General features: G+C 46.1%; 8 non-coding genes across 8 annotated transcripts; all 8 read left to right on the top strand.

The window, feature by feature from the left end:
- Window positions 1-305: 305 nt before the first annotated feature.
- On the top strand, window positions 306-496 carry LOC142186927 (U2 spliceosomal RNA). Its single transcript, XR_012712390.1, has one exon. It is a non-coding gene; the product is annotated as a U2 spliceosomal RNA (small nuclear RNA).
- Window positions 497-2,133: 1,637 nt separating this feature from the next.
- LOC142186926 (U2 spliceosomal RNA) lies at window positions 2,134-2,324 on the top strand. Its single transcript, XR_012712389.1, has one exon. It is a non-coding gene; the product is annotated as a U2 spliceosomal RNA (small nuclear RNA).
- Window positions 2,325-3,961: 1,637 nt separating this feature from the next.
- On the top strand, window positions 3,962-4,152 carry LOC142186921 (U2 spliceosomal RNA). Its single transcript, XR_012712388.1, has one exon. It is a non-coding gene; the product is annotated as a U2 spliceosomal RNA (small nuclear RNA).
- A 1,637-nt stretch (window positions 4,153-5,789) lies between these two features.
- Window positions 5,790-5,980, top strand: LOC142186910 (U2 spliceosomal RNA). Its single transcript, XR_012712384.1, has one exon. It is a non-coding gene; the product is annotated as a U2 spliceosomal RNA (small nuclear RNA).
- Window positions 5,981-7,617: 1,637 nt separating this feature from the next.
- On the top strand, window positions 7,618-7,808 carry LOC142186898 (U2 spliceosomal RNA). The gene has a single exon (XR_012712376.1). It is a non-coding gene; the product is annotated as a U2 spliceosomal RNA (small nuclear RNA).
- Window positions 7,809-14,531: 6,723 nt separating this feature from the next.
- Window positions 14,532-14,727, top strand: LOC142186911 (U2 spliceosomal RNA). Its single transcript, XR_012712385.1, has one exon. It is a non-coding gene; the product is annotated as a U2 spliceosomal RNA (small nuclear RNA).
- Window positions 14,728-16,364: 1,637 nt separating this feature from the next.
- Window positions 16,365-16,555, top strand: LOC142186886 (U2 spliceosomal RNA). The gene has a single exon (XR_012712373.1). It is a non-coding gene; the product is annotated as a U2 spliceosomal RNA (small nuclear RNA).
- Window positions 16,556-18,192: 1,637 nt separating this feature from the next.
- On the top strand, window positions 18,193-18,383 carry LOC142186874 (U2 spliceosomal RNA). The gene has a single exon (XR_012712369.1). It is a non-coding gene; the product is annotated as a U2 spliceosomal RNA (small nuclear RNA).
- Window positions 18,384-20,439: the final 2,056 nt, after the last annotated feature.

Here is a 20,439-nt window from a genome sequence, read left to right as displayed (position 1 = left end):
AAACCAACTCCTCGTGAAGTACGTTTTAGTGGGTGTGGTCTAATGGAGAGGCGGGCCTGATGCAGATTTGCCTGCTGCGAAGGCAGTGCACTGCCGAGTCCTTGCCGCCAAAGTTCTACTATCACCTGTGGTCACTTTCCTGTAGTGATTAACCATTGATTGGCTGACTGTGGTAATGCTGTGCACCTGTGTTTCTTGCCTGGGTGTGAGAGTTGCTGACCAGGTTGCTAGCTGTTCTTCCTTCTCCTTTGGCAGTGCACGTTGCTTCCGGGGGGCGCCGCTCGGGTGCGTCCAATTTTTGGGTTATCGCTTCTCGGCCTTTTGGCTAAGATCAAGTGTAGTATCTGTTCTTATCAGTTTAATATCTGATACGTCCCCTATCTGGGGACCATATATTAAATGGATTTTTGGAACAGGGAGATGGAAATAGAGCTTGCTCTGTCCACTCCACGCATTGACCTGGTATTGCAGTATCTCCAGGACCGGTGCACCCCTCTTAATTTGGTTGAAAAATAGAAAAAAAATTTCTTTTTTCCTTCTGCTGCTTGCTGGCATTTCAATGTCTTGCAACAAATCAGAAGAATTGGATGAGAAATCCTATTTGTATTTCCGAATTTTATTTTATTTTTTTTTTGGTTCAATAATTTTGTGTCACCCCTTCTACCTCTTAGATTGTCAGCTCTTGCGAGCAGGGCCCTCAGTTCCTGCATTGTGTGAAATGACTAGTTTTGTAATGTATATTGTTGTCTGTAAATTAACCTGACAAATTGTACAGCGCTGCGGAATGTGTTGGCGCTATATAAATATGATGTATTGTTATCATTGTAATTTTTGGTAATTGTTTTTTCTTTTGTCCAAATTTATTTATTTTCATTTTGGTTTCTTCATTTTGTTTCAGATTTTCCTGCTGACTTGAAAACTTTTTTTCCGTGGAAGAGAATGGAGTATTAAAATTTCTGAGGCAAGCAAGAGAAATTGCTTTGCACTTGTACCTGGATTTTGCACAACTTGATGCTACTGCTACTGCTATTACTGCTGCTGTTGTTGTCGTCGTCCTCCTCTTCTTCTTATTTCGCAGTGCTTGTTGCCCTCTTGTGGCTGCCTGCTTGCTCCGGAGACAGACTGACATGCAGGCAGGGTTTATGCAGATTTGCAGCAAGCGCTGTGCATCGCTGAGTGACAGTAGTGGCAACTGGATTTGATCTGTTTCGCTGTACAAGAGGAACATTCTTCGTACGGTTTCGGAAATTTTCTCTGTCTAGCATTTTTTGGACTTGCTTTGATGACGACAAAAATGTACCAAGCAGACAGCGATGTGCTGAGAAGTGTAGAGGTGGGGCCGTGGGCCCTACTGTGATGCCAAACGCATTGGCTATCACCCTGTTCACCTTTTGGTGCAGACCTCACACACCATGACAGATCGGTACACTATCCACAGCCAGCTGGAGCACCTCCAGTCCAAATATATTGGCACTGGTCACGCAGATACCACCAAGTGGGAATGGCTGGTGAATCAGCACCGAGACTCCTACTGCTCTTACATGGGCCACTTTGACCTGCTGAACTACTTTGCTGTAGCTGAGAACGAGAGCAAGGCCCGTGTGCGCTTCAATTTGATGGAGAAGATGCTCCAGCCGTGCGGGCCTCCGGTGGACAAACCTGACGAGTCTTAGAGCCAGAGCCATCCTTCTTCTTCTTCTTCTCCCTGCTTGCTTTCCTATTCCCCCCACTCACTCTCTTCTTGTGGGGGCCCCAATTTTGTGATGTAATGTATTCCTTTTCTATTTTTTGGGAATGAAACCGTAGAAGCTGTGTTTCGAGGAAAAGCAAACCAACTCCTCGTGAAGTACGTTTTAGTGGGTGTGGTCTAATGGAGAGGCGGGCCTGATGCAGATTTGCCTGCTGCGAAGGCAGTGCACTGCCGAGTCCTTGCCGCCAAAGTTCTACTATCACCTGTGGTCACTTTCCTGTAGTGATTAACCATTGATTGGCTGACTGTGGTAATGCTGTGCACCTGTGTTTCTTGCCTGGGTGTGAGAGTTGCTGACCAGGTTGCTAGCTGTTCTTCCTTCTCCTTTGGCAGTGCACGTTGCTTCCGGGGGGCGCCGCTCGGGTGCGTCCAATTTTTGGGTTATCGCTTCTCGGCCTTTTGGCTAAGATCAAGTGTAGTATCTGTTCTTATCAGTTTAATATCTGATACGTCCCCTATCTGGGGACCATATATTAAATGGATTTTTGGAACAGGGAGATGGAAATAGAGCTTGCTCTGTCCACTCCACGCATTGACCTGGTATTGCAGTATCTCCAGGACCGGTGCACCCCTCTTAATTTGGTTGAAAAATAGAAAAAAAATTTCTTTTTTCCTTCTGCTGCTTGCTGGCATTTCAATGTCTTGCAACAAATCAGAAGAATTGGATGAGAAATCCTATTTGTATTTCCGAATTTTATTTTATTTTTTTTTTGGTTCAATAATTTTGTGTCACCCCTTCTACCTCTTAGATTGTCAGCTCTTGCGAGCAGGGCCCTCAGTTCCTGCATTGTGTGAAATGACTAGTTTTGTAATGTATATTGTTGTCTGTAAATTAACCTGACAAATTGTACAGCGCTGCGGAATGTGTTGGCGCTATATAAATATGATGTATTGTTATCATTGTAATTTTTGGTAATTGTTTTTTCTTTTGTCCAAATTTATTTATTTTCATTTTGGTTTCTTCATTTTGTTTCAGATTTTCCTGCTGACTTGAAAACTTTTTTTCCGTGGAAGAGAATGGAGTATTAAAATTTCTGAGGCAAGCAAGAGAAATTGCTTTGCACTTGTACCTGGATTTTGCACAACTTGATGCTACTGCTACTGCTATTACTGCTGCTGTTGTTGTCGTCGTCCTCCTCTTCTTCTTATTTCGCAGTGCTTGTTGCCCTCTTGTGGCTGCCTGCTTGCTCCGGAGACAGACTGACATGCAGGCAGGGTTTATGCAGATTTGCAGCAAGCGCTGTGCATCGCTGAGTGACAGTAGTGGCAACTGGATTTGATCTGTTTCGCTGTACAAGAGGAACATTCTTCGTACGGTTTCGGAAATTTTCTCTGTCTAGCATTTTTTGGACTTGCTTTGATGACGACAAAAATGTACCAAGCAGACAGCGATGTGCTGAGAAGTGTAGAGGTGGGGCCGTGGGCCCTACTGTGATGCCAAACGCATTGGCTATCACCCTGTTCACCTTTTGGTGCAGACCTCACACACCATGACAGATCGGTACACTATCCACAGCCAGCTGGAGCACCTCCAGTCCAAATATATTGGCACTGGTCACGCAGATACCACCAAGTGGGAATGGCTGGTGAATCAGCACCGAGACTCCTACTGCTCTTACATGGGCCACTTTGACCTGCTGAACTACTTTGCTGTAGCTGAGAACGAGAGCAAGGCCCGTGTGCGCTTCAATTTGATGGAGAAGATGCTCCAGCCGTGCGGGCCTCCGGTGGACAAACCTGACGAGTCTTAGAGCCAGAGCCATCCTTCTTCTTCTTCTTCTCCCTGCTTGCTTTCCTATTCCCCCCACTCACTCTCTTCTTGTGGGGGCCCCAATTTTGTGATGTAATGTATTCCTTTTCTATTTTTTGGGAATGAAACCGTAGAAGCTGTGTTTCGAGGAAAAGCAAACCAACTCCTCGTGAAGTACGTTTTAGTGGGTGTGGTCTAATGGAGAGGCGGGCCTGATGCAGATTTGCCTGCTGCGAAGGCAGTGCACTGCCGAGTCCTTGCCGCCAAAGTTCTACTATCACCTGTGGTCACTTTCCTGTAGTGATTAACCATTGATTGGCTGACTGTGGTAATGCTGTGCACCTGTGTTTCTTGCCTGGGTGTGAGAGTTGCTGACCAGGTTGCTAGCTGTTCTTCCTTCTCCTTTGGCAGTGCACGTTGCTTCCGGGGGGCGCCGCTCGGGTGCGTCCAATTTTTGGGTTATCGCTTCTCGGCCTTTTGGCTAAGATCAAGTGTAGTATCTGTTCTTATCAGTTTAATATCTGATACGTCCCCTATCTGGGGACCATATATTAAATGGATTTTTGGAACAGGGAGATGGAAATAGAGCTTGCTCTGTCCACTCCACGCATTGACCTGGTATTGCAGTATCTCCAGGACCGGTGCACCCCTCTTAATTTGGTTGAAAAATAGAAAAAAAATTTCTTTTTTCCTTCTGCTGCTTGCTGGCATTTCAATGTCTTGCAACAAATCAGAAGAATTGGATGAGAAATCCTATTTGTATTTCCGAATTTTATTTTATTTTTTTTTTGGTTCAATAATTTTGTGTCACCCCTTCTACCTCTTAGATTGTCAGCTCTTGCGAGCAGGGCCCTCAGTTCCTGCATTGTGTGAAATGACTAGTTTTGTAATGTATATTGTTGTCTGTAAATTAACCTGACAAATTGTACAGCGCTGCGGAATGTGTTGGCGCTATATAAATATGATGTATTGTTATCATTGTAATTTTTGGTAATTGTTTTTTCTTTTGTCCAAATTTATTTATTTTCATTTTGGTTTCTTCATTTTGTTTCAGATTTTCCTGCTGACTTGAAAACTTTTTTTCCGTGGAAGAGAATGGAGTATTAAAATTTCTGAGGCAAGCAAGAGAAATTGCTTTGCACTTGTACCTGGATTTTGCACAACTTGATGCTACTGCTACTGCTATTACTGCTGCTGTTGTTGTCGTCGTCCTCCTCTTCTTCTTATTTCGCAGTGCTTGTTGCCCTCTTGTGGCTGCCTGCTTGCTCCGGAGACAGACTGACATGCAGGCAGGGTTTATGCAGATTTGCAGCAAGCGCTGTGCATCGCTGAGTGACAGTAGTGGCAACTGGATTTGATCTGTTTCGCTGTACAAGAGGAACATTCTTCGTACGGTTTCGGAAATTTTCTCTGTCTAGCATTTTTTGGACTTGCTTTGATGACGACAAAAATGTACCAAGCAGACAGCGATGTGCTGAGAAGTGTAGAGGTGGGGCCGTGGGCCCTACTGTGATGCCAAACGCATTGGCTATCACCCTGTTCACCTTTTGGTGCAGACCTCACACACCATGACAGATCGGTACACTATCCACAGCCAGCTGGAGCACCTCCAGTCCAAATATATTGGCACTGGTCACGCAGATACCACCAAGTGGGAATGGCTGGTGAATCAGCACCGAGACTCCTACTGCTCTTACATGGGCCACTTTGACCTGCTGAACTACTTTGCTGTAGCTGAGAACGAGAGCAAGGCCCGTGTGCGCTTCAATTTGATGGAGAAGATGCTCCAGCCGTGCGGGCCTCCGGTGGACAAACCTGACGAGTCTTAGAGCCAGAGCCATCCTTCTTCTTCTTCTTCTCCCTGCTTGCTTTCCTATTCCCCCCACTCACTCTCTTCTTGTGGGGGCCCCAATTTTGTGATGTAATGTATTCCTTTTCTATTTTTTGGGAATGAAACCGTAGAAGCTGTGTTTCGAGGAAAAGCAAACCAACTCCTCGTGAAGTACGTTTTAGTGGGTGTGGTCTAATGGAGAGGCGGGCCTGATGCAGATTTGCCTGCTGCGAAGGCAGTGCACTGCCGAGTCCTTGCCGCCAAAGTTCTACTATCACCTGTGGTCACTTTCCTGTAGTGATTAACCATTGATTGGCTGACTGTGGTAATGCTGTGCACCTGTGTTTCTTGCCTGGGTGTGAGAGTTGCTGACCAGGTTGCTAGCTGTTCTTCCTTCTCCTTTGGCAGTGCACGTTGCTTCCGGGGGGCGCCGCTCGGGTGCGTCCAATTTTTGGGTTATCGCTTCTCGGCCTTTTGGCTAAGATCAAGTGTAGTATCTGTTCTTATCAGTTTAATATCTGATACGTCCCCTATCTGGGGACCATATATTAAATGGATTTTTGGAACAGGGAGATGGAAATAGAGCTTGCTCTGTCCACTCCACGCATTGACCTGGTATTGCAGTATCTCCAGGACCGGTGCACCCCTCTTAATTTGGTTGAAAAATAGAAAAAAAATTTCTTTTTTCCTTCTGCTGCTTGCTGGCATTTCAATGTCTTGCAACAAATCAGAAGAATTGGATGAGAAATCCTATTTGTATTTCCGAATTTTATTTTATTTTTTTTTTGGTTCAATAATTTTGTGTCACCCCTTCTACCTCTTAGATTGTCAGCTCTTGCGAGCAGGGCCCTCAGTTCCTGCATTGTGTGAAATGACTAGTTTTGTAATGTATATTGTTGTCTGTAAATTAACCTGACAAATTGTACAGCGCTGCGGAATGTGTTGGCGCTATATAAATATGATGTATTGTTATCATTGTAATTTTTGGTAATTGTTTTTTCTTTTGTCCAAATTTATTTATTTTCATTTTGGTTTCTTCATTTTGTTTCAGATTTTCCTGCTGACTTGAAAACTTTTTTTCCGTGGAAGAGAATGGAGTATTAAAATTTCTGAGGCAAGCAAGAGAAATTGCTTTGCACTTGTACCTGGATTTTGCACAACTTGATGCTACTGCTACTGCTATTACTGCTGCTGTTGTTGTCGTCGTCCTCCTCTTCTTCTTATTTCGCAGTGCTTGTTGCCCTCTTGTGGCTGCCTGCTTGCTCCGGAGACAGACTGACATGCAGGCAGGGTTTATGCAGATTTGCAGCAAGCGCTGTGCATCGCTGAGTGACAGTAGTGGCAACTGGATTTGATCTGTTTCGCTGTACAAGAGGAACATTCTTCGTACGGTTTCGGAAATTTTCTCTGTCTAGCATTTTTTGGACTTGCTTTGATGACGACAAAAATGTACCAAGCAGACAGCGATGTGCTGAGAAGTGTAGAGGTGGGGCCGTGGGCCCTACTGTGATGCCAAACGCATTGGCTATCACCCTGTTCACCTTTTGGTGCAGACCTCACACACCATGACAGATCGGTACACTATCCACAGCCAGCTGGAGCACCTCCAGTCCAAATATATTGGCACTGGTCACGCAGATACCACCAAGTGGGAATGGCTGGTGAATCAGCACCGAGACTCCTACTGCTCTTACATGGGCCACTTTGACCTGCTGAACTACTTTGCTGTAGCTGAGAACGAGAGCAAGGCCCGTGTGCGCTTCAATTTGATGGAGAAGATGCTCCAGCCGTGCGGGCCTCCGGTGGACAAACCTGACGAGTCTTAGAGCCAGAGCCATCCTTCTTCTTCTTCTTCTCCCTGCTTGCTTTCCTATTCCCCCCACTCACTCTCTTCTTGTGGGGGCCCCAATTTTGTGATGTAATGTATTCCTTTTCTATTTTTTGGGAATGAAACCGTAGAAGCTGTGTTTCGAGGAAAAGCAAACCAACTCCTCGTGAAGTACGTTTTAGTGGGTGTGGTCTAATGGAGAGGCGGGCCTGATGCAGATTTGCCTGCTGCGAAGGCAGTGCACTGCCGAGTCCTTGCCGCCAAAGTTCTACTATCACCTGTGGTCACTTTCCTGTAGTGATTAACCATTGATTGGCTGACTGTGGTAATGCTGTGCACCTGTGTTTCTTGCCTGGGTGTGAGAGTTGCTGACCAGGTTGCTAGCTGTTCTTCCTTCTCCTTTGGCAGTGCACGTTGCTTCCGGGGGGCGCCGCTCGGGTGCGTCCAATTTTTGGGTTATCGCTTCTCGGCCTTTTGGCTAAGATCAAGTGTAGTATCTGTTCTTATCAGTTTAATATCTGATACGTCCCCTATCTGGGGACCATATATTAAATGGATTTTTGGAACAGGGAGATGGAAATAGAGCTTGCTCTGTCCACTCCACGCATTGACCTGGTATTGCAGTATCTCCAGGACCGGTGCACCCCTCTTAATTTGGTTGAAAAATAGAAAAAAAATTTCTTTTTTCCTTCTGCTGCTTGCTGGCATTTCAATGTCTTGCAACAAATCAGAAGAATTGGATGAGAAATCCTATTTGTATTTCCGAATTTTATTTTATTTTTTTTTTGGTTCAATAATTTTGTGTCACCCCTTCTACCTCTTAGATTGTCAGCTCTTGCGAGCAGGGCCCTCAGTTCCTGCATTGTGTGAAATGACTAGTTTTGTAATGTATATTGTTGTCTGTAAATTAACCTGACAAATTGTACAGCGCTGCGGAATGTGTTGGCGCTATATAAATATGATGTATTGTTATCATTGTAATTTTTGGTAATTGTTTTTTCTTTTGTCCAAATTTATTTATTTTCATTTTGGTTTCTTCATTTTGTTTCAGATTTTCCTGCTGACTTGAAAACTTTTTTTCCGTGGAAGAGAATGGAGTATTAAAATTTCTGAGGCAAGCAAGAGAAATTGCTTTGCACTTGTACCTGGATTTTGCACAACTTGATGCTACTGCTACTGCTATTACTGCTGCTGTTGTTGTCGTCGTCCTCCTCTTCTTCTTATTTCGCAGTGCTTGTTGCCCTCTTGTGGCTGCCTGCTTGCTCCGGAGACAGACTGACATGCAGGCAGGGTTTATGCAGATTTGCAGCAAGCGCTGTGCATCGCTGAGTGACAGTAGTGGCAACTGGATTTGATCTGTTTCGCTGTACAAGAGGAACATTCTTCGTACGGTTTCGGAAATTTTCTCTGTCTAGCATTTTTTGGACTTGCTTTGATGACGACAAAAATGTACCAAGCAGACAGCGATGTGCTGAGAAGTGTAGAGGTGGGGCCGTGGGCCCTACTGTGATGCCAAACGCATTGGCTATCACCCTGTTCACCTTTTGGTGCAGACCTCACACGGGATGACTGAGCGTCGATCGGAGAGGATTGAGCCAAAGAAAGGGAGATACTGCGAGTAGGGGACCCCACCCTACATCACTGCGGATCCACACCAGGAGGCCGTGAGTTGTGCCATCGGGCACGATTACATCAAGAATTATGGAAGGTAAAAGATTTACTATTCGATTTCTGTGCACTAAGTTGAATGTGCCCTGTGAGCTGGCGTTGGACCATATTGTGGAAAACCTGTTATTGAAGCAAGCTCAGGTGGACTTAAGCTATGTGTTTTGCATCCAGGACTTCTTAAAGAGTAGCCGTTCTGTGGATGTCTCGTTCTTTACGGAGGACTACTGCCTAAGGGTATATCAGTTGTTACGGGAGGCGGAGGAGAGGGGACATCCCCATTTTCGGGATTACGAAGTAAAGCCGTTATTCTCTGTGGCGGAGAAGATGTTAACTGTATGCATGTATAATCCGTATACCCCGGTAAACACGGTGAAGGCCTTTCTGGGGAGGTACAGCAAGAAGGTGAGGGGAGGGGTCCCCAACAGAAATAAATGGAGAGTGTTTAATGGACATGTAAGATACTGGTGCACCCTGAGGGAGGATCCCACGGGGGTTGGAGGAGTCAAGACCCCTCCAGCCAATTTCTCTCTAGGTGGCAACCGAGGATACTTATATTACTCTGGCATGCCCTCTTATTGCCGAAGGTGTGGGGAGTACGGCCATACCCAGGAAGAGTGTAAAAATGACATGAGATGTCGTAACTGTGGGGAAACGGGGCACGCTGCAGCGGGGTGTAATAGTAAGCGGAAATGTGACATCTGCGGCTCCAGTGCCCATGTGGTTAGGAACTGCCCCAAGGCGACAGAAGCCGCCATACACGGCTTACAGGCGGGTATTGATGATGATGATGACCGGAGAGCGGAGGAGGAGCAGAGGCCGGCCAGGGGGCGGTCCTATGCCGACGTGACGGCTGCTGGCCCCTCTGACCCGGTGATTACTACAAATTTCCTGGGCTTCGAGGGTATGCCTGAGCCTGAGCGCTTGGACTGGGACGAAGACGCTGTTGCCCTAAGGGGCGTTGAGGAGTTGTTGGGCGAAGATATGTCTATTCCTTCACAGGAGGCGGCCCCACAGGTCCCAGAGGCGGTTCGGGAGGAGGGGCTACCTGCCCGTAAGAAAACCAAAAAGAGCAGAGGAACGGAGAAGGACGGGGAGAAGGCGGTCCAGGGGGCGGCGCCTGGAGGTGTGCCCACTGCCCAGCCCGGTGCCCTGGCCGGATCCGCAGCTGCATGTATGGCAGGAATAGAGGAGCCCGCCGACGTAGCAGTGCAAAGCGCTCCTCCAGCCGAGCCTGTTGTTAGAGCTGGGAGCAAACCTGTAGCGGTGGCGGAGGGAGAGGCGGTCCAGGGGGCGGAGCCAGGAGGCGTGCCCGTAGCCGAACCTTCTGCTGCTCTGAAAGCAGAACGTGTGAGAGAGGGGGCGGAGCCTGAGCGGAATGATGCGCCCGGAGCCGAAAAAACCGCAGAAGTGGAGCGCGACACGGAAAGTGTTAGTGCGGCTGCGGTGGAGGTGTTACGGAGAGCTGTTCAGGCGGCGGGTCAGCAGACAACGGTGGGGCAAAAGTCATCTGAGGCCCTGGCTGATGCGCCCGCTGCCGGGACTGCCGCGCATGCAGAAACCGCTTTGTCTGAAGAGGGCAGTGATGCCGAGATGTATACGGTACCTGAAACTGCATCTGGAGACAGACCCAGTACAACATGGGTCACTGTGCCGGTGGGGATGAGCCCAATCCAGGGTCCCCTGAGCCCGTTAGGGGAGGTGACAGCCTCGCAATATATCTCTGAGGCGTCCTCTCCTGACGTGGCACGTAAAGTAGTAGCCAGGACGGAGAAGATAAAAGCGAAGGACATTGAGTCCATGGCGGGGGTGTACCACACTGTGTCCAAAAAAGGCCGCGGGATGCGGGGTAAAGAAGTGAAACGGCTGGACATAAGTCTGGAAAAGAGGAAGGAGGAGAAAGAGAGGAAAAAGACCAAAGGTGAAGGCACGAGTAAAGAGCTGCCGGGGGTGTCAGGCCAGTACATGGACATCCCTATAGCCCCGAACCCGTTTGAGATGCTCAGCCCGACTCCGGAGGAGAGCCAGATCGCTCAGGCGGGTTCTCCAATGGAGTCGAGGTATTTGGAAGAGGGGTCGGTGGAGCAGTGGGCTATGTTGACTCAATTTAAGAAGTGAATTGTCTGTTGTTACGCTGCAAACGCATAAATATTATGTTTCTTTTCCTCTCCCACTTCTTACAGTATGGGGGTGCCTCTTAGGGTAATATCACAGAACGTCAGGCGTTTTGATAACAAAAATAGGAGGGCAACTATATTGGAATTGCTATCCCAGGAAGGTGGGGATATTTTTTGTTTACAAGAATGTGGGCTAACTAGAACCCCGGATAAGAGGGAGTGGGAGGGTGACTCCTATTGGTCATACTCCCTAGAGAACAAAAATGATGGGGTTGGGATACTGGTAAAAAGTCCCAATATAAAAGCTGTTTCATTTCACGAAGTGGAAAAAGGGAGGTGCGTTATTTTTATTTTTGATTTTTTTGGGTACAAAATAAAACTTGTAAACGTCTATGCCCATGCGGACAAAAAAGCTAGAATGGAGCTCTTTGATAAACTAAAACTGCATTTAACTGGGGGAATGCCCATAATAGTATGCGGTGACTTAAATACAATAATAGACAAAAATGACAGAGCTGGATCGGGGGAGTCTAAAATAGATGCCTCTGGCCAGCTACTTAAAAGAATTTTGGTTAATTTCAATTTGAAAGACGCTGTGGTGGCCAAACCAGCACCACACACATACTATTCGGATAAAGGGACCGTTTCGTCCAGAATTGACTTTTATTTTTATTCAGGGAACTTATTTTCTAGTGTGAATGTGTCTCAGGTAAGAATGGGGTTTTCGGACCATGAGTGCATGAAGGGGGTGTTCACTTTGGGGGATGTTGTGTATGGGAGGGGTGTATGGAGGTTGAATGCAAGGTTGCTTGTGGATGAATGGATTAAGAACAAATTTATTAGGATGTATGCGAGGTGGCGGGGAAAGAAAGGACACTTTAAAAATTATTTTGATTGGTGGGTGTGGGTGAAGGGGGAGGTGGCGGGGTTCTTTAAAAAAGCCGGTGCGGCAAAGGCCGGTTTTAAAAAAGCGCAGTTAAGGCGCATCAGCTACAGGCTGGTTTTTCTAAAGAGGATTAAAAGGAAATACGGGTATAATGTGGATCATCTAATACGGAGCGCTAAAAAAGAGTTGGATGAGTGCATGCTGGAAAAAGGCAAGTCTGTGATCTTCAGATCAAGAGTAAAAATATACGAAAAGGGTGAGAAGTGTACTGACTTTTTCTTTAAAAAATTGAAGAATGGGAAGAGGTTGATTGAGGGGTTGTTTGATGAGAACATGAGAAGGATGAATGGTAAGAATGTGGTGGGTGTGGTGCATGAATTCTATAAAAAACTGTATGAGAGAAAACAGTGTGAACAAGGGGCGAGTGGGGATGTGTTGGATGTGTTGGATATGCGTGTGCCAGAGGATTTGGCTGGAGGAATGCTTGATGGTTTGACTGATGGAGAAATTCTGAATGTGGTGCGGAAGTTGAATAGAAATAAAAGTCCGGGTGTGGATGGGTTGGTGAATGAATTTTATGTTAAGTATTGGGACGTGATTGGTGAGGATGTGTGTGAGTTAATGAAACGGTTGTTTGCGGGTGAGAGAATGCCTGACAGGATGAAAGAGGGTTTGGTTGTGTTGCTTTACAAGAAGGGTGATAAAGAACTTTTAAAAAATTGGCGACCAATTTCCCTTCTGAATAGTGATTACAAGCTATTCGCAAAAATATTAGCAAATAGAATGAGAGAGGTGATTGGGTGTGTGTTAGAGGAGGACCAAGTGTGTGCGGTGCCTGGGAGAAGGATACATGAGAGCGTGATTGGTGTGCGTGACTTATTGTATGATTGCAAGGAAAGAAAGAAGGGTGTGGTTGTGCTTTCTCTGGACTTTGAGAAGGCATTTGATAGGGTGGCGCATGGGTTTTTGTTTGATGTCTTGGAGAGAATGGGGTTTCCGAATGGTTTTGTGGAGTTGTTGCGTGGACTGTATGTGGGTGCATGTAGTCGGGTGAGTGTGAATGGGGTCCTAACGGAAGAGTTTGAGGTTTTGTCGGGTGTACGTCAGGGGTGTCCGTTAAGTCCGATGCTTTTTTGTTGCGTGATTGAGCCATTGTTATGTATGATTCGGAAGGATAAGGTTGTGAAAGGGTTTTTGGTGCCTGGAAGTGGTGGGAAAAGAATGAAGGTGCGTGGATATATGGATGACGTGTGCGTGTTTTGTGAGTCTGAAAGTGATGTGAGGAGGGTAAGATTGTTGGTGAATGTGTTTTGTTTGGTTTCGTGCTTTAAGGTTAATTGGGAGAAATCCGAGTACAAGGGTTTCTTTTTTCCTAGCCGGATAGTGGATGACGACTTAAAAGATGCAGGGGAGGATATCAAAATACTGGGAGTGAGGTTTGACCCCGAATTAAAGGGGCGTAAAACGTGGGAGGAGATTGGAGGTAGAATAGGGAAAAAATTGGGGTTATGGCGGCTGAGAGATCTCACGTACAGGGGGAGGTTGCTAGTAGTCAAAAGTGTAATACTCCCGATAATTCTGTACGCGGCATTAGTTTTTCCGCCGAGTGACAGAGTGGTTAGCAAACTTATAAGGGTTGTATGTATCTTCTTCTGGGGGAGTGCAATAGAGAAGGCGAGGAGGGATGTTTTATACAGGGACAGAAAACTGGGCGGACAAGGCTTTCCCGACCTTAGGGTCTTTATAGGGACAAATTTGATGTTCTTTTGGTTACATATGGTTGAAAGGCAGACGAAAGTGGGTTATATGGTGCGATACTTGTCCGGATCCTGTCTGAGAAGGATGGGATGGTGGACAGGGGATGCGAGTAGGCCTGTCGCCTTTGTGAGCGCGCCATGGTATCTGGGTGTGGAGAAATTTATGGCAGAACGTGGTTTGTGCGTGCTTGGAAAAGACGTGTGTGCCAAAAATAAAAAACTGGTAAAACAACACTGCAGTGTTCGGATCATGTGCTCGATCGATGGGCTGAACGCGGAGAAAATCAAAAAAGCGTGGTATGAGGTGGAGAAACCTGGGCCTAGAAATAGGCAACGCGACTTGAACTGGATGGCTGCACATAACATCGTACCAGTAAGAAGTGTGCAGTACAGAAAGGGTCTGGTGCCGTCCGCCCAGTGCCCTTATGCAGGGTGTGGTGGGAATGAAGACCTAAAACACATGCTGTGGGGATGCATGAAAGCACGAGCAGTATGGACAAAGGTAAACAAGTTGTGTAAGAAATTGACTGGTGTGGAGTGCGTGTCTTTTATGTTTGTCTTGTTTGGACTAGTGAGTGTGGGAGGTGTGAATGATAGAGTACTGTGGTTGTTGTTGTGTTGCGTGAAAGAAGTGCTGTGGGATGTGAGGAACTTGTATGTGTACCGGCAAGAAGATGTGAGTGTGGATGATTGCATAAATATGATTTTGGACAAGCTAAACTTCTACTACTTAGTTGACGGACGAAACGGTCTAGATGCCGAGGGGGTTTGGAAACGCCTGAAATGGCGTGACTGGCTGGAATAAAAGCTTGCGTTTCTTTTGCATCATGTACTGACTTATTTAAGTTGTAACCCCCTGAAGTAATAAAGATTATTATATGCACATTCAGCAATGATGGAGACTGATGCCTCATTTTATGAGGTACATTGAGTGTTATTGGTCTGAGCTGACTTGTTTAAAAAAAAAAAAAAAAAAAAAAAAAAAAAAAATCTGTTCTTATCAGTTTAATATCTGATACGTCCCCTATCTGGGGACCATATATTAAATGGATTTTTGGAACAGGGAGATGGAAATAGAGCTTGCTCTGTCCACTCCACGCATTGACCTGGTATTGCAGTATCTCCAGGACCGGTGCACCCCTCTTAATTTGGTTGAAAAATAGAAAAAAAATTTCTTTTTTCCTTCTGCTGCTTGCTGGCATTTCAATGTCTTGCAACAAATCAGAAGAATTGGATGAGAAATCCTATTTGTATTTCCGAATTTTATTTTATTTTTTTTTTGGTTCAATAATTTTGTGTCACCCCTTCTACCTCTTAGATTGTCAGCTCTTGCGAGCAGGGCCCTCAGTTCCTGCATTGTGTGAAATGACTAGTTTTGTAATGTATATTGTTGTCTGTAAATTAACCTGACAAATTGTACAGCGCTGCGGAATGTGTTGGCGCTATATAAATATGATGTATTGTTATCATTGTAATTTTTGGTAATTGTTTTTTCTTTTGTCCAAATTTATTTATTTTCATTTTGGTTTCTTCATTTTGTTTCAGATTTTCCTGCTGACTTGAAAACTTTTTTTCCGTGGAAGAGAATGGAGTATTAAAATTTCTGAGGCAAGCAAGAGAAATTGCTTTGCACTTGTACCTGGATTTTGCACAACTTGATGCTACTGCTACTGCTATTACTGCTGCTGTTGTTGTCGTCGTCCTCCTCTTCTTCTTATTTCGCAGTGCTTGTTGCCCTCTTGTGGCTGCCTGCTTGCTCCGGAGACAGACTGACATGCAGGCAGGGTTTATGCAGATTTGCAGCAAGCGCTGTGCATCGCTGAGTGACAGTAGTGGCAACTGGATTTGATCTGTTTCGCTGTACAAGAGGAACATTCTTCGTACGGTTTCGGAAATTTTCTCTGTCTAGCATTTTTTGGACTTGCTTTGATGACGACAAAAATGTACCAAGCAGACAGCGATGTGCTGAGAAGTGTAGAGGTGGGGCCGTGGGCCCTACTGTGATGCCAAACGCATTGGCTATCACCCTGTTCACCTTTTGGTGCAGACCTCACACACCATGACAGATCGGTACACTATCCACAGCCAGCTGGAGCACCTCCAGTCCAAATATATTGGCACTGGTCACGCAGATACCACCAAGTGGGAATGGCTGGTGAATCAGCACCGAGACTCCTACTGCTCTTACATGGGCCACTTTGACCTGCTGAACTACTTTGCTGTAGCTGAGAACGAGAGCAAGGCCCGTGTGCGCTTCAATTTGATGGAGAAGATGCTCCAGCCGTGCGGGCCTCCGGTGGACAAACCTGACGAGTCTTAGAGCCAGAGCCATCCTTCTTCTTCTTCTTCTCCCTGCTTGCTTTCCTATTCCCCCCACTCACTCTCTTCTTGTGGGGGCCCCAATTTTGTGATGTAATGTATTCCTTTTCTATTTTTTGGGAATGAAACCGTAGAAGCTGTGTTTCGAGGAAAAGCAAACCAACTCCTCGTGAAGTACGTTTTAGTGGGTGTGGTCTAATGGAGAGGCGGGCCTGATGCAGATTTGCCTGCTGCGAAGGCAGTGCACTGCCGAGTCCTTGCCGCCAAAGTTCTACTATCACCTGTGGTCACTTTCCTGTAGTGATTAACCATTGATTGGCTGACTGTGGTAATGCTGTGCACCTGTGTTTCTTGCCTGGGTGTGAGAGTTGCTGACCAGGTTGCTAGCTGTTCTTCCTTCTCCTTTGGCAGTGCACGTTGCTTCCGGGGGGCGCCGCTCGGGTGCGTCCAATTTTTGGGTTATCGCTTCTCGGCCTTTTGGCTAAGATCAAGTGTAGTATCTGTTCTTATCAGTTTAATATCTGATACGTCCCCTATCTGGGGACCATATATTAAATGGATTTTTGGAACAGGGAGATGGAAATAGAGCTTGCTCTGTCCACTCCACGCATTGACCTGGTATTGCAGTATCTCCAGGACCGGTGCACCCCTCTTAATTTGGTTGAAAAATAGAAAAAAAATTTCTTTTTTCCTTCTGCTGCTTGCTGGCATTTCAATGTCTTGCAACAAATCAGAAGAATTGGATGAGAAATCCTATTTGTATTTCCGAATTTTATTTTATTTTTTTTTTGGTTCAATAATTTTGTGTCACCCCTTCTACCTCTTAGATTGTCAGCTCTTGCGAGCAGGGCCCTCAGTTCCTGCATTGTGTGAAATGACTAGTTTTGTAATGTATATTGTTGTCTGTAAATTAACCTGACAAATTGTACAGCGCTGCGGAATGTGTTGGCGCTATATAAATATGATGTATTGTTATCATTGTAATTTTTGGTAATTGTTTTTTCTTTTGTCCAAATTTATTTATTTTCATTTTGGTTTCTTCATTTTGTTTCAGATTTTCCTGCTGACTTGAAAACTTTTTTTCCGTGGAAGAGAATGGAGTATTAAAATTTCTGAGGCAAGCAAGAGAAATTGCTTTGCACTTGTACCTGGATTTTGCACAACTTGATGCTACTGCTACTGCTATTACTGCTGCTGTTGTTGTCGTCGTCCTCCTCTTCTTCTTATTTCGCAGTGCTTGTTGCCCTCTTGTGGCTGCCTGCTTGCTCCGGAGACAGACTGACATGCAGGCAGGGTTTATGCAGATTTGCAGCAAGCGCTGTGCATCGCTGAGTGACAGTAGTGGCAACTGGATTTGATCTGTTTCGCTGTACAAGAGGAACATTCTTCGTACGGTTTCGGAAATTTTCTCTGTCTAGCATTTTTTGGACTTGCTTTGATGACGACAAAAATGTACCAAGCAGACAGCGATGTGCTGAGAAGTGTAGAGGTGGGGCCGTGGGCCCTACTGTGATGCCAAACGCATTGGCTATCACCCTGTTCACCTTTTGGTGCAGACCTCACACACCATGACAGATCGGTACACTATCCACAGCCAGCTGGAGCACCTCCAGTCCAAATATATTGGCACTGGTCACGCAGATACCACCAAGTGGGAATGGCTGGTGAATCAGCACCGAGACTCCTACTGCTCTTACATGGGCCACTTTGACCTGCTGAACTACTTTGCTGTAGCTGAGAACGAGAGCAAGGCCCGTGTGCGCTTCAATTTGATGGAGAAGATGCTCCAGCCGTGCGGGCCTCCGGTGGACAAACCTGACGAGTCTTAGAGCCAGAGCCATCCTTCTTCTTCTTCTTCTCCCTGCTTGCTTTCCTATTCCCCCCACTCACTCTCTTCTTGTGGGGGCCCCAATTTTGTGATGTAATGTATTCCTTTTCTATTTTTTGGGAATGAAACCGTAGAAGCTGTGTTTCGAGGAAAAGCAAACCAACTCCTCGTGAAGTACGTTTTAGTGGGTGTGGTCTAATGGAGAGGCGGGCCTGATGCAGATTTGCCTGCTGCGAAGGCAGTGCACTGCCGAGTCCTTGCCGCCAAAGTTCTACTATCACCTGTGGTCACTTTCCTGTAGTGATTAACCATTGATTGGCTGACTGTGGTAATGCTGTGCACCTGTGTTTCTTGCCTGGGTGTGAGAGTTGCTGACCAGGTTGCTAGCTGTTCTTCCTTCTCCTTTGGCAGTGCACGTTGCTTCCGGGGGGCGCCGCTCGGGTGCGTCCAATTTTTGGGTTATCGCTTCTCGGCCTTTTGGCTAAGATCAAGTGTAGTATCTGTTCTTATCAGTTTAATATCTGATACGTCCCCTATCTGGGGACCATATATTAAATGGATTTTTGGAACAGGGAGATGGAAATAGAGCTTGCTCTGTCCACTCCACGCATTGACCTGGTATTGCAGTATCTCCAGGACCGGTGCACCCCTCTTAATTTGGTTGAAAAATAGAAAAAAAATTTCTTTTTTCCTTCTGCTGCTTGCTGGCATTTCAATGTCTTGCAACAAATCAGAAGAATTGGATGAGAAATCCTATTTGTATTTCCGAATTTTATTTTATTTTTTTTTTGGTTCAATAATTTTGTGTCACCCCTTCTACCTCTTAGATTGTCAGCTCTTGCGAGCAGGGCCCTCAGTTCCTGCATTGTGTGAAATGACTAGTTTTGTAATGTATATTGTTGTCTGTAAATTAACCTGACAAATTGTACAGCGCTGCGGAATGTGTTGGCGCTATATAAATATGATGTATTGTTATCATTGTAATTTTTGGTAATTGTTTTTTCTTTTGTCCAAATTTATTTATTTTCATTTTGGTTTCTTCATTTTGTTTCAGATTTTCCTGCTGACTTGAAAACTTTTTTTCCGTGGAAGAGAATGGAGTATTAAAATTTCTGAGGCAAGCAAGAGAAATTGCTTTGCACTTGTACCTGGATTTTGCACAACTTGATGCTACTGCTACTGCTATTACTGCTGCTGTTGTTGTCGTCGTCCTCCTCTTCTTCTTATTTCGCAGTGCTTGTTGCCCTCTTGTGGCTGCCTGCTTGCTCCGGAGACAGACTGACATGCAGGCAGGGTTTATGCAGATTTGCAGCAAGCGCTGTGCATCGCTGAGTGACAGTAGTGGCAACTGGATTTGATCTGTTTCGCTGTACAAGAGGAACATTCTTCGTACGGTTTCGGAAATTTTCTCTGTCTAGCATTTTTTGGACTTGCTTTGATGACGACAAAAATGTACCAAGCAGACAGCGATGTGCTGAGAAGTGTAGAGGTGGGGCCGTGGGCCCTACTGTGATGCCAAACGCATTGGCTATCACCCTGTTCACCTTTTGGTGCAGACCTCACACACCATGACAGATCGGTACACTATCCACAGCCAGCTGGAGCACCTCCAGTCCAAATATATTGGCACTGGTCACGCAGATACCACCAAGTGGGAATGGCTGGTGAATCAGCACCGAGACTCCTACTGCTCTTACATGGGCCACTTTGACCTGCTGAACTACTTTGCTGTAGCTGAGAACGAGAGCAAGGCCCGTGTGCGCTTCAATTTGATGGAGAAGATGCTCCAGCCGTGCGGGCCTCCGGTGGACAAACCTGACGAGTCTTAGAGCCAGAGCCATCCTTCTTCTTCTTCTTCTCCCTGCTTGCTTTCCTATTCCCCCCACTCACTCTCTTCTTGTGGGGGCCCCAATTTTGTGATGTAATGTATTCCTTTTCTATTTTTTGGGAATGAAACCGTAGAAGCTGTGTTTCGAGGAAAAGCAAACCAACTCCTCGTGAAGTACGTTTTAGTGGGTGTGGTCTAATGGAGAGGCGGGCCTGATGCAGATTTGCCTGCTGCGAAGGCAGTGCACTGCCGAGTCCTTGCCGCCAAAGTTCTACTATCACCTGTGGTCACTTTCCTGTAGTGATTAACCATTGATTGGCTGACTGTGGTAATGCTGTGCACCTGTGTTTCTTGCCTGGGTGTGAGAGTTGCTGACCAGGTTGCTAGCTGTTCTTCCTTCTCCTTTGGCAGTGCACGTTGCTTCCGGGGGGCGCCGCTCGGGTGCGTCCAATTTTTGGGTTATCGCTTCTCGGCCTTTTGGCTAAGACCAAGTGTAGCATACTTACTGTTTAGTGTTTGTGTGCTGCCAAGGGTCTTAGCCGGAGGTGCCCCGGGTACCCTCTACTCGGCCTTGTGTGGAAACCCAGGTTTATAGCCTGGGTGGAAGCGCATGCTGCTATAGGGTTTGAGGCTTAGTCCCGGGGCAACGAGGAGCGATCACCTGGTCAATCTATTGATTTTCACAGGCTTGGCTGAGACGGTGTTGGTGACTATGGAGCTAAAGAGGAAGAAGTTCTGCTTGCGGTTCTTCCCCAAGAAAGAGGCTTCCTTGGACGCTTGGGATGAGACGGTGATGGCTAGAATCCTGTTGGAGGACCTGATGATGACCCGAGATGACGTCTTTGCCATGCAGTGGAACACCGCCAGAGGCTCTTGCGAT

The sequence above is a fragment of the Leptodactylus fuscus genome, unplaced genomic scaffold, assembly GCF_031893055.1.
Source record: "Leptodactylus fuscus isolate aLepFus1 unplaced genomic scaffold, aLepFus1.hap2 HAP2_SCAFFOLD_123, whole genome shotgun sequence".
NCBI classification, from domain to species: domain Eukaryota; kingdom Metazoa; phylum Chordata; class Amphibia; order Anura; family Leptodactylidae; genus Leptodactylus; species Leptodactylus fuscus.
Note: the sequence above shows the minus strand (reverse complement) of the source record. Positions and strands in the feature narration are given on the sequence as shown.